This window comes from Zootoca vivipara, chromosome 15 (assembly GCF_963506605.1).
Source record: "Zootoca vivipara chromosome 15, rZooViv1.1, whole genome shotgun sequence".
NCBI classification, from domain to species: Eukaryota; Metazoa; Chordata; class Lepidosauria; order Squamata; family Lacertidae; genus Zootoca; species Zootoca vivipara.
This window is the reverse complement of record NC_083290.1, coordinates 34,916,377-34,926,649: the sequence shown is the minus strand read 5'-3', so window position 1 is coordinate 34,926,649 and position 10,273 is coordinate 34,916,377. Positions and strand designations below refer to the sequence as shown.

The window sequence follows — 10,273 nt, the reverse complement described above, 5'->3', positions numbered from 1 at the left end:
AGAAGAAGGTAAAAGTCCCCTGGACGGTTAAAGGCGACTATGGGGTTGCGGCACTCGTCTTGCTTTCAGGCCTAGGGTGCTGGAGTTTGACCACAGACAGCTTTCTGAGTCAAGTGACCAGCATGACTACTTCTGGTGCAATGGAACACTGTGACGGAAACCAGAGTGCATGGAAACACCATTTACCTTCCCGCCGCATTGGTACCTATTTATCTACTTACATTGGCGTGCTTTTGAACTGCTAGGTTGGCAGGAGCTGGGATAGAGCAATGGGAGCTCACCTCGCTGTGGGGATTCAAACCGCCGACCTGATTGGCAAGCCCAAGAGATTCAGTGGTTTAGACCACAGTGCCACCCATGTCACCTTTGAGTTTAAACGTACTTATAGAGGCACTGAGGGCTGCCACATTGCTCACCAACTCCATCTACCCTGCCTGCAACCCCTCTGCCAACTTCCACTGTCCCTTTATACCTCACCCAACCCCCGCGACCCCTCACAGCTCACCCCACACCCCTCACTGTGTCTCTCTGTCAGGATGCCTAATGTATTACCTAGAAAGTTATTTTTGTTTCAGTCAATTCCAGAGATTGGCCAGACAGATTGTTTCAACACATAGCAAAAAGATACTTCTAAATATATTTGGCAATGGAAAAAACCGAGAATAAAATATAAAATATTGATAGATGCAAAAGAGAGAGGAGGTTTCTCTCTGCCAGATAGATATTATACTATGAAGCATCTTTTCTTTGTTGGTTGAAGGAATGGATGACATTGGAGAATTCACATATTTTAGACTTAGAAGGTCATGATATTTTCGGTTGGCGCACTTATTTATGGTATGAAAAGATGAAAGTACATCAAGGAATTGCAAACCATATAATTAGGAAAAAATTGTATAGAGTATGGGATAAATACAAAAATTTATTAGAGGAAATGCACCACTTTGGCTCTCACCGTTGGAAGCTATAGCAGTAAAGAAAAATAATATGATTGAAGGGTGGACAACTTACAGAAATTTATTAAAACAAGAGGGAGGAGAATAGCAATTAAAAGAATTTAAGGAATCAGGAAAATTAACAACATGGATACAATATCATTTGAACGAAGTATTTAAGAAAGATAGGATTCAAGGAATATGACACCTGGAGAGAGATCTGTTGGAATGTAATGTAAAAGTGCTGTCAAAAATGTATAAGATATTGGAATGGGAGACAAAGGATGAGCAAATAAAATCCTCAACAATACATTAGGCAATAGATATTGGTCATAATATAGATAGGGAAGCATGGGAACAACTGTGGAATGTGGATATAAACTTTACAGCGTGTTATTGTCTAACAAAATTATATGAAAATGTTATATCGATGGTACCTAACATCGAGTAAATTGGCAAAAATGTATAAATCAAAATTAAATAAGTGTTGGAAATGCTAAGAGTAAGAGGTTCTTTTTATCATATGGGGTGGTCTTGTGGTAAGGTTAAAGCTTACTTACTGGGAAATGATATTCATACAGTGGTACCTCGGTTTTTGAACGTTTCTGTTGATGAACATTTCGGTTTTCAAACGCTGTAAACCTGGAAGTAAATGCTTCAATTTTGGAACACGCCTCGGAAGTTGAACATGTCACACAGCTTCCGTATTGAGTTTTCAGTTTTCGAACATTTCAGAACTCAAACAGTCTTCCGGAATGGATTACATTTGAAAACCAAGGTACCACGGTATAATGAATTGAAAAAGATGTTTAAAATAATGTTTGTAAAAGAATCCAGAAGCCTTCCTTTGGGGAATTATAGGCAGAACTACCCAAACTGTATAGAAATTTATTCATGTATGCAACCACAGTGACAAGATTGTTACTTGTCCAAAAATGGAAAGAAGTAGTCCCAGCGAAAGAAGAATGGATACAAAAACTTAATGGAATATGCAGAAATGGCAAAACTTACCAGAAAAATAAGAAATCAAGATAACAAACTTTTAATAAAAGAATGGAAATGGTTTATTGAATATTTACAAAAAAAACCCCAACCCTGTAAACAGATAAACAGATAAGATCATTGCCAGGATTATTGTAATAACCTGTAGATTTATAGGAGTATATATTTATAAATGAGTAAATGAATAAATGAGTAAATTTGGAATATGCAGAAAATATAAATAAGAAATTTATATATAAAAAATAAAACATACATGCACAGTGTTGCACACTGGAGGGCTTGTTTTGGAGGAGATTTGCTTGGGATCAGATGGCATTGCAAACTTCAGTATTGCATGCAAGCTTTTGAATGACACTTTGGTACAAGATCAGATCAGAGTCTTATCATGCTAGCAGGCCTGTTAGTATATAATAGACCCATATTCTTATCTCAGATGTTGAATAAAGAAAGTTGTCTCCACACTAAGCTTCTTCCAGGAGGAAACAGAATTAATAAATGTTGCAACACTTGTGTGAGGGATGTCTCCTCCAAGTCTATTCCTGTGGCATGGCCACACTTCCTCCATTTTTCAAAGGGAGCCCTGAAACAATGTGATCTCTAATCCAGTTGCCCGCCTTGCCTGTATATTACGTGAATAATTTCTGCAGCCTCTGTAGTACAGTACAGTCGGCCCGCAGATTACGCAGAAGTTACATTCTGGGGATTGTGCCTAAAGCCAAATTCGTGTACAGCGGTACCTCGGTTTACGAACTTAATCTGTTCCAGAAGTCCGTTCTTAAACTGAGGTGTGCTTTCCCTAATGAGGCCTCCCGCCGCTGGTGCCCTTCCATAATTCGGTTTCTGTTCGTAGACCGAGGTAAAGTTTGCTAACAGGAACACTACTTCCAGTTTTGCGGAGTTCGTATACCAAATAGTTCATAAACAGGGCTGTTCTTAAACTGAGGTACCACTGTATTGTCAAAACACATTGGGTGCAATGGCAGGTGGGATTGCCAAAGTCTCTCTTCCTGGATGTCCACTTACTTTTAAACTTTTTTTTTTTGCCAAGCATGCAAAGCTGAATGTTGTGGGCTTGCTGCATTGTAGCTTCTTCAGTACTTTGACCATCCACCCCTGCTTATTCTTCAAGCGTTTCTGGCTGTCCCTTGGTGGTTGTTTCTTTCTGAAGCCCGCACACATGCACAGCAGGGGGGGGGAGGTGTTGACAACTCTACTCAGGCTCAGCCTATTGTATGCACTCATATGGTCTCATCCTGCAAAAGGGCGCTTTTGTGCCTCTTAGGTTTTATTGCAGTTTTTCCTTAAGCACACAGTTGTGGAAAGAACAAGTGAGACCTGCAACAAAATTTTGTTGTGCATACTGCTGGCCATGTCCTTTTCCAGGAGACTCCCAACTGGAGGCAGAGCATAGCCATCAAAGCTAGTAGCCATTGGCAGCTTCCCATAAGCTTGTCTGATTTTTGAATACCATCCAGGTTTGCAGCCATCGCTGCCTCTTGTGGGAGTGAGTTCCACAGTTTTATCTACACGCTGCTGTAAGCACCCTTTCAGGAGTCTTTATTTTGCCCTTTGAACTCACTCACTATCAGCCCTGCATTGCGCCTTCGTTGCGTATTTTGATCTGTGTCTAAAGTCTGTGATCTGTGTCTAAAGTCCCATAATAGTGCTCCTTGTTTGCCTGGATGCGGTGGGTGAATATATTATAAACCTGACTTGTGTGGCAGGAATGCAACTGCCATACGAAGGTAAGAGTCAGCCCATTGCTCTGCCCATTTTTGCTTCTGGACTCACCTGTCCATAGCATGTGGCCCCCAAGAAGGTTAACAGGTGAGCAATGTGGCCCTTGGTCTCCAAATGGGTTTCCATTGCTGCTTTACCAAAAAGAGCAGGGAAGGTATATTTAAACTTTTTTTTTAGTAAATGCTCTTAATTTTTAAACAGCTTATGTGATCCCAAGATTCCCGGCTTCTTACTGGAACTAGATGTTGCAGTGTTATTGCAGAAAAACAGCCGTGGAATGCTCTGGGAAGGAAAAGGGATGAGCAGAAAGACTTATTGCATAGCCCGTGATTGCACGTATTTGATTGATCTGGATTTCTGTTCTGTGGTCTCAGAACACATTGCTCACAATCTATTATGAAACACAAATGATAAGAGACGAAGCACATTATTTCTTCTATGATAAACAACAACACCCCCCCAAAAATCTTGACATCTCAGCCAAGTGACAACATCTCCCCCCCCCCACCTAATGCAGATATTTTGTCTCAGAAGAAGCTAAAGAAATGGGGCTTTGAAATATCACCATATATTTCTACCTGAACCATTCCCCCTCCTGATCTTCCCTGTTCACACACACATAAGAAGATTGTACGGCAATGCTTCCTCCTTGTAGTGTGAAGGGCGCATTCCCCCAGACTTGGAGAAGCCTCATTAGGAACCGATGAGCTTGGCCTCTGGTGCTGTTGAGAATATTCCTTTGTACTGAGATGACTCCATCATCTCAATACGGAAAGGCAAGACTGCTGGGAACGGGGCACTGTCAGCGATGTGTTGACTGCCTCATCAGGACGCGGCATTTGGATAAAGATTTCAGGGGGGCTGGCTGCGAATGCCTTCCCCCAATTGGCTGCCCTTTGTGATCTCAGTGAGCATCTATGGAGCAGTCAGCCCCCCTTCTCCGAGCGCCTTGGTGTAGCCTTTAGAGGGGCCTGGAATCTGGATCGGAGGCGACTGTGTTGTTGGTGTCACTGCCTTGGAGCTACTGCATATTGATGAGGGAGGCTGAGCCCACAGCTTGTTCGAGCTCTGCAGAGAAGGGAGGCAGTGGAGTGGCTGGGAATAGCACTGATCCTGGACAGGCAGGCAGGCAGGCAGGCAGCTGCCAGCAGGCTCTCCTAATAATTTTTGGTTTTCTCCCTGTCTCCTCCTCCTCCTCCTCCTCTCCTTTCTGTCATCTGGACCCATCAGATGGGATGTTGAGCTAAGAGCAGAGCTGCTGCCACACTCAGGTGTGTATTTGTGGACATTGGGGTGGGATGGGATGGGGGGAGGTTGGGATAATGCTGGGGATAATGCTCATGTGCCAGGGCTTCTAAGCAGCCCTTTTCTATTGTCTGATGCCAACGGCATACTGTATTTCCAAAGCTGGAGGTGACAGCTTTGCCGCTAGGATGGAACAACATTGCTGCTTGGGAAGGGAGGGAGCCGAACAATTGCATATGTGCACATGCACAGCTATGCTTGTCGGACTAAGGGAAAGCAGGAGCGGGGCCTGACGATTGCTTGCTTGTTTGGAAAAAGAGAAGAGGTTTCTGCATTCATGTATATGGTGTGAGGGGAGTTGTGTGTACAGGTGGGTAATCTGTGTGCATGTGTACGCACAGGAGGCTGACTGGGACCCTGAGCAAAGGGACTGGGAGATGCGACCGGGTGTACTTTGCACGAGACAAAGAGGATTGCGTTGGAGGGGAATTGCAAAGGGGGGAAAAAACCGCCCATGTTTCTGCTACCAAGGCAATGAAGGTTCTGTTTACAAGACTGCGTGTAAGAGGGGAATTGTTTTTGTGGGTGCTGCTTGGCATTTAGGCAGTCGGAGGAGACGGCGGATATATACAGGGCGTCTGGCTCGTAGCATCGCTGAGCATGTGTGGGGAATGGGGAACTGCTGTAGTTTTCCTCCAGCATTGGGAAGGGAGCTGCAATGCCCTGCTAGTGAAGTGTGTTTTGTGGTGCAGCTAAGGAAGAAGAGCAAGTTTGTGTGATGTGCAGAGACGGGCGTTGTTTGTGGCAGCAGGAGGGTGTTCACGTGGGCAGGCAGGGGAAGGTTGTGTCTCTTTACCAAAGGATGCTGTATAGGCAAAAAGGAAGGGGCATTGGGCATGGCTTTTGCACTCGTGCATTTTCCAAGATCAGCATCAGGGAAGGGCTTTGTTGTGTATCTGCGTGGCTTGGCTGGCTCACGGCACAAAACAAGGTGACCTCTCGTACTCTGTGGCCCTGGACATATTCCCGGGGGAGGCCTCTATATTCTGCAAGGAGAGCACCTTTGGAGAGGTGGTCTGGGGATGGTGGGACAATAGAGCACAAAGCACCTACCTTACATCTCGACCTCTGGGCCTGACACCCAACATTTACAGAGCATGCGTCTTACAGAGTGGTCCAATTGACCGGCTGGTGTTGGGTGGCATGCCCGGGTTAATGTAGTAGCCATTGGGTCATGAACTGGGAGATTTGAGGCCTGTTTCTCAGTTCCTGCTCTGTATGATGGGAATAACAGTGATGGGCCTCACAGGTTTGTTGTGGCAATCAAAAAGTTATTAGGTGGGGACAGCCACAGATACATCAAGTGATTCTCTTTATCACTACTGTTTTCTAGTAGTGCCCTCCCCTGGAAATTCACCTTCCCTATTTTTTGTCCTAGTTTTTTGTTTTTAAAAAAACCTTTTTTAGGGTTGCTAAAATGTTTCATGTTATAATAATAATAATAATAATAATAATAATAATAATAATAATATATTATTTATACCCTGCCCATCTGGCTGGGTTTCCCCTGCCACTCTGTGCGGCTTCCAACAGAATATTAAAATACAATAATCTATTAAACATTGAAAACTTCCCTAAATAGGGCTGCCTTCAGATGTCTTCTAAAAGTCTGGTAGTTGTTTCTTTCTTTGACATCTGGTGAGAGGGCATTCCACAGGGCAGGTGCCACTACCGAGAAGGCCCTCTGCCTGGTTCCCTGTAACTTGGCTTCTCGCAGCGAGGGAACTGCCAGAAGGCCCTCGGCACTGGACCTCAGTGTCTGGGCGGAATGATGGGGGTGGAGACGCTCCTTCAGGTATACTAGACCGAGGCTGTTTAGGGCTTTAAAGGTCAGCACCAACACTTTGAAGACCTCAGAAGTTAAACTTCCTGTTCGGGGGGGGAGTGGAAGCATAAATGGGACACAAACATTAAAGCATCATGCAGTATGACAGCTATCATTCACTATCCTGCAGTTGTCAAGGTATATTTTGAACTTTCACTGAGCTGCTGTAGGATCATGGATATATTTATCTCTCTTACCCCCAGCATATCTAGGGGAAATTGATATAGCATTAAACTGATGGAGTAGAATCTCCTGCAAGGTGAAACTGGCAGAGAGGGAACCCAGCTTAGTGTGAGAGTAGGATGATGGCTGGGTCTATGAAATGATGGAGGGGGAAGGGTGACACCCAGTCTTAACTACATGCCCACTGACATTTTCTGATTTGAATTGCAAAAAAATGGTGACTGTTATATTTCAGCAAGCTTAGGGTATGAGCTTTGCTCACAGTGGGTTGGCTGGTGATTGTATTTAAGATCTGCATTGAATTTTCTTCCAGGCCAGGGAGATTGGGCAGGCCCATTGCCTTCCCTTGTAGTAGCACGTGGCTGGGCTTGCTTGTGTGAGTCATCTGGAACTGTTTTCCTTAAGAGTAGCATCATGCAGAGTGTTGGCTCTCTCAGGGGTGTAGGAAGGTCAGGTGGTACCCGGTGCAGAAAATTTCTTGTCACCCCCCCATTGATTTTTATTTTCGTCTGCAAAAATGCTGGAAGCTCCTGCAGCCAATTGGAAACTGAACCTTGGTTTTCAGATGGTTCTGGGGGTTGAGCGGAGGGGCGTAGCTAGCTGCTCCGGCACCCGGAGCGGCGGGGACGGGGTGATCCACCCACAGAGGCAGGGCGATCCACCCATGGGGGCAGCGATCTGCCCTGGGGGGAAGTGCAGCAAGCTGCCCATGGAGTCCGCCTGGTGGATGCAAGCCCCACGCTGCTGTTTCGGGCAGCACGGAGCCCCAAGCCACCACATCACTCCCAGGAGAGACGCGTGGCTCGGGTGCACTGCAGACCAGGCCCTGCGGTAAGTGCCACCCCTCCGCAGTGTGCCATTTTGTCATCCCCTCTGGGATGACACCCGGGGGGGCTGCACCCCCCACACCCCTTCCTATGCCCCTGGTAGAACGGACTCCTGGAATGGATTAAGTTCGACAACCAAGGTACCACTGTACTTCATTCTATTTCTGCCAGCTGTTCACTTGCCAGGAGGCAGCCAGCAAGCAACTAGGCATTAGGAATGGTGAGAAAGAGGAGCAGAAAGTGAGAGTATGAGCCCCTGACAAAGGCATGAACCTGGACATTCCAACTTCTGGCACCAAACCTGGGTTGGACTAGATCACTAGTGTGGACCTCTGGCGTGGGTTTAAAGGTGGCCCTCCAGGCCTTTCTGTCTGGCCCTTGGAAATCTCTCCAGGTTGCACCCTTTCACCCTAGCCCACATGCATCTCTGGCTCTGCTTTACAACCCTAGCACTTTTGTCTGGCTGGATTGTGTTCCAGAACTCTGAAAATGCCTCTTCCATTTTGGGATGGAGCATAGAGAGGGTTATGATGCTTGTTTTTGCTTGGCAAACATCTGGAGGGCCCAAGATTCCCACACCAGTCTGCATAGGGTTGCCTTTGAAGACGGTTCGCAAACTTCAGCTGGTTCAGAATTCAGCAGCCAGGTTGCTCATTGGAGCAAGACGGTTTGAGCATATTACACCAATCCTGGTCCAACTGCACTGGCTACTGATTAGTTTCCGGGCCCAATTCAAAGTGCTGGTTTTGACCTATAAAGCCTTAAATGGCTCAGGGCCACAATACCTCAAGGGTTGCCTCTTTCCATATGAACCTACCTGGACCCTGATATCATCTTCTGAGGCCCTCCTTCGTGTGCCCCCCTCCTTGAGAGGTTTGGAGGGTGGCAACACAAGGATGGGCCTTCTCTGCAGTGGCTCCCCATCTGTGGAATGCTCTCCCCAGGGAAGTTCGCCTGTGGCCTTCACTATACACTATACACCTTTAGGTGCCTTTTCAACCAGGCCTTTGCCTACACCAGGGGTCAGAAACCTTTTTTAGCTGTGGGCCGGTCCACCGTCCCTCATACCACATGTGGTGGGCCGGACTATATTTTGAAAAAATAAATAAATGAACGAATTCCTATGCCCCACAAATAACCCAGAGATGCATTTTAAATAAAAGGACACATTCTACTCATGTAAAAACACACTGATTTCTGGACTGTCCGTGGGCCGGATTGAGAAGGCGATTGGGCCCCATCCGGCTCATGGGCCTTAGTTTGCCTACCCCTGATCTACATCCTATACCCTTTTTAAAAAATGCTGGCTCTTTTGGGGTTTCTTTATTGGGTTGTTGGTTTTGTTTTGATTTTACGTATTTGATATTTTATGTGAACCGCCCTGAGACCTTTGGGTATAGGGCAGTATAGAAATTAAAATAAATAAATAAATAAATAAATGTCTGGCAGTGCCTCTCTGGGATTTCAGACTGGATTTTTGCCCTCCCTGGAGATGCAGGGATTCGAACCTGCGACCTGCATGCTAAGCAGATGCTCCCCCTCTCTCCCCCTCTCTCAGTACTTGGGAGCTTGTCAAAGTGAAAAGCAGGGAGGAACCGGTGGCGATTTCATGGAAATATTTTCCGCTTCCCGCTTATCCTTTGACTTCCACCTTCAGCTTGCTTCTGTCGCATCACGTTGGGCCAAAGGGAATTTGAGCAGTGAAATGAAGCAGCGCATCGGAAGCCCCGCTTCTGCTCCGCTGCCTGCCCAGAAGCCACGTGTCCCCTTGGAATTGGAGGTCATTCCTGCTACTGGCGAGGGGTCCCTTTATGGGAATTCAAGACAAAGGTAGATCAAGACAAAGGTAGATTAAAGACCAAGGGGCAGGAAGGTCAGTGGCCAGGGGTGGGGAGGTGGTGGGGAGAGAGAGCTGAGGATATAAACTTGCCCCCTCCCTCCGTGCCCTCCTAGTTGTTGGCAGGAGCTGTGTGAAAGAGTTCAGGACTGATGCAAGGCAGAGAATAGCTATTGTTGCGGGTGGGCTGGAAGGGGAACAAGACATGGAGCGGGATTAAGGATTAGGATGCAGGTGTCTTGGCACAGAGCCTTTTGTAATAATAAACACTTGGCTGGAGTACATCCCCTCCCTTCAAAGAATTCTGGGTGCTGTTGTTTGCTAAGGATTGCTGGGAACAGTAACCCTGCAAGAGGAAACTTCAGTGTCCAGAACTCTTTCTTTGAAATAAGGTCCGTCAAATGCGCGGCGTGATTGGACTGTGGTCCTTTACACGCTTCCCTGCAAGTAACTCCCATTGAGTTTAGAGGGACTTGCCTCTGTTTACGTCCCTCTAAACTGAATTCAAAAAAGGAAAAAGCTTGGACTCAGGAGGAGGAAGTTGGCAGCCGGGCCTACCTATAGGGGTGGTTGTTAGAAAGGAGGAACGAAGGTCGGAGGTGGCTGGTGGCAGACTGAT

The 10,273-nt window shown here is 46.3% G+C and overlaps 1 protein-coding gene across 4 annotated transcripts in view; it reads left to right on the top strand.

Moving 5' to 3' along the window:
- Positions 1-4,567: 4,567 nt before the first annotated feature.
- The window catches only part of FEZ1 (fasciculation and elongation protein zeta 1), a 48,929-nt gene continuing 43,223 nt past the window's right edge, over positions 4,568-10,273 (top strand). For all 4 annotated transcript variants that reach the window (XM_035140197.2, XM_035140196.2, XM_035140194.2 and 1 more), the window contains exon 1: positions 4,568-4,948. The gene's annotated coding sequence lies outside the window, so the exon portion shown is untranslated. The remainder of the gene's footprint in view (positions 4,949-10,273) is intronic.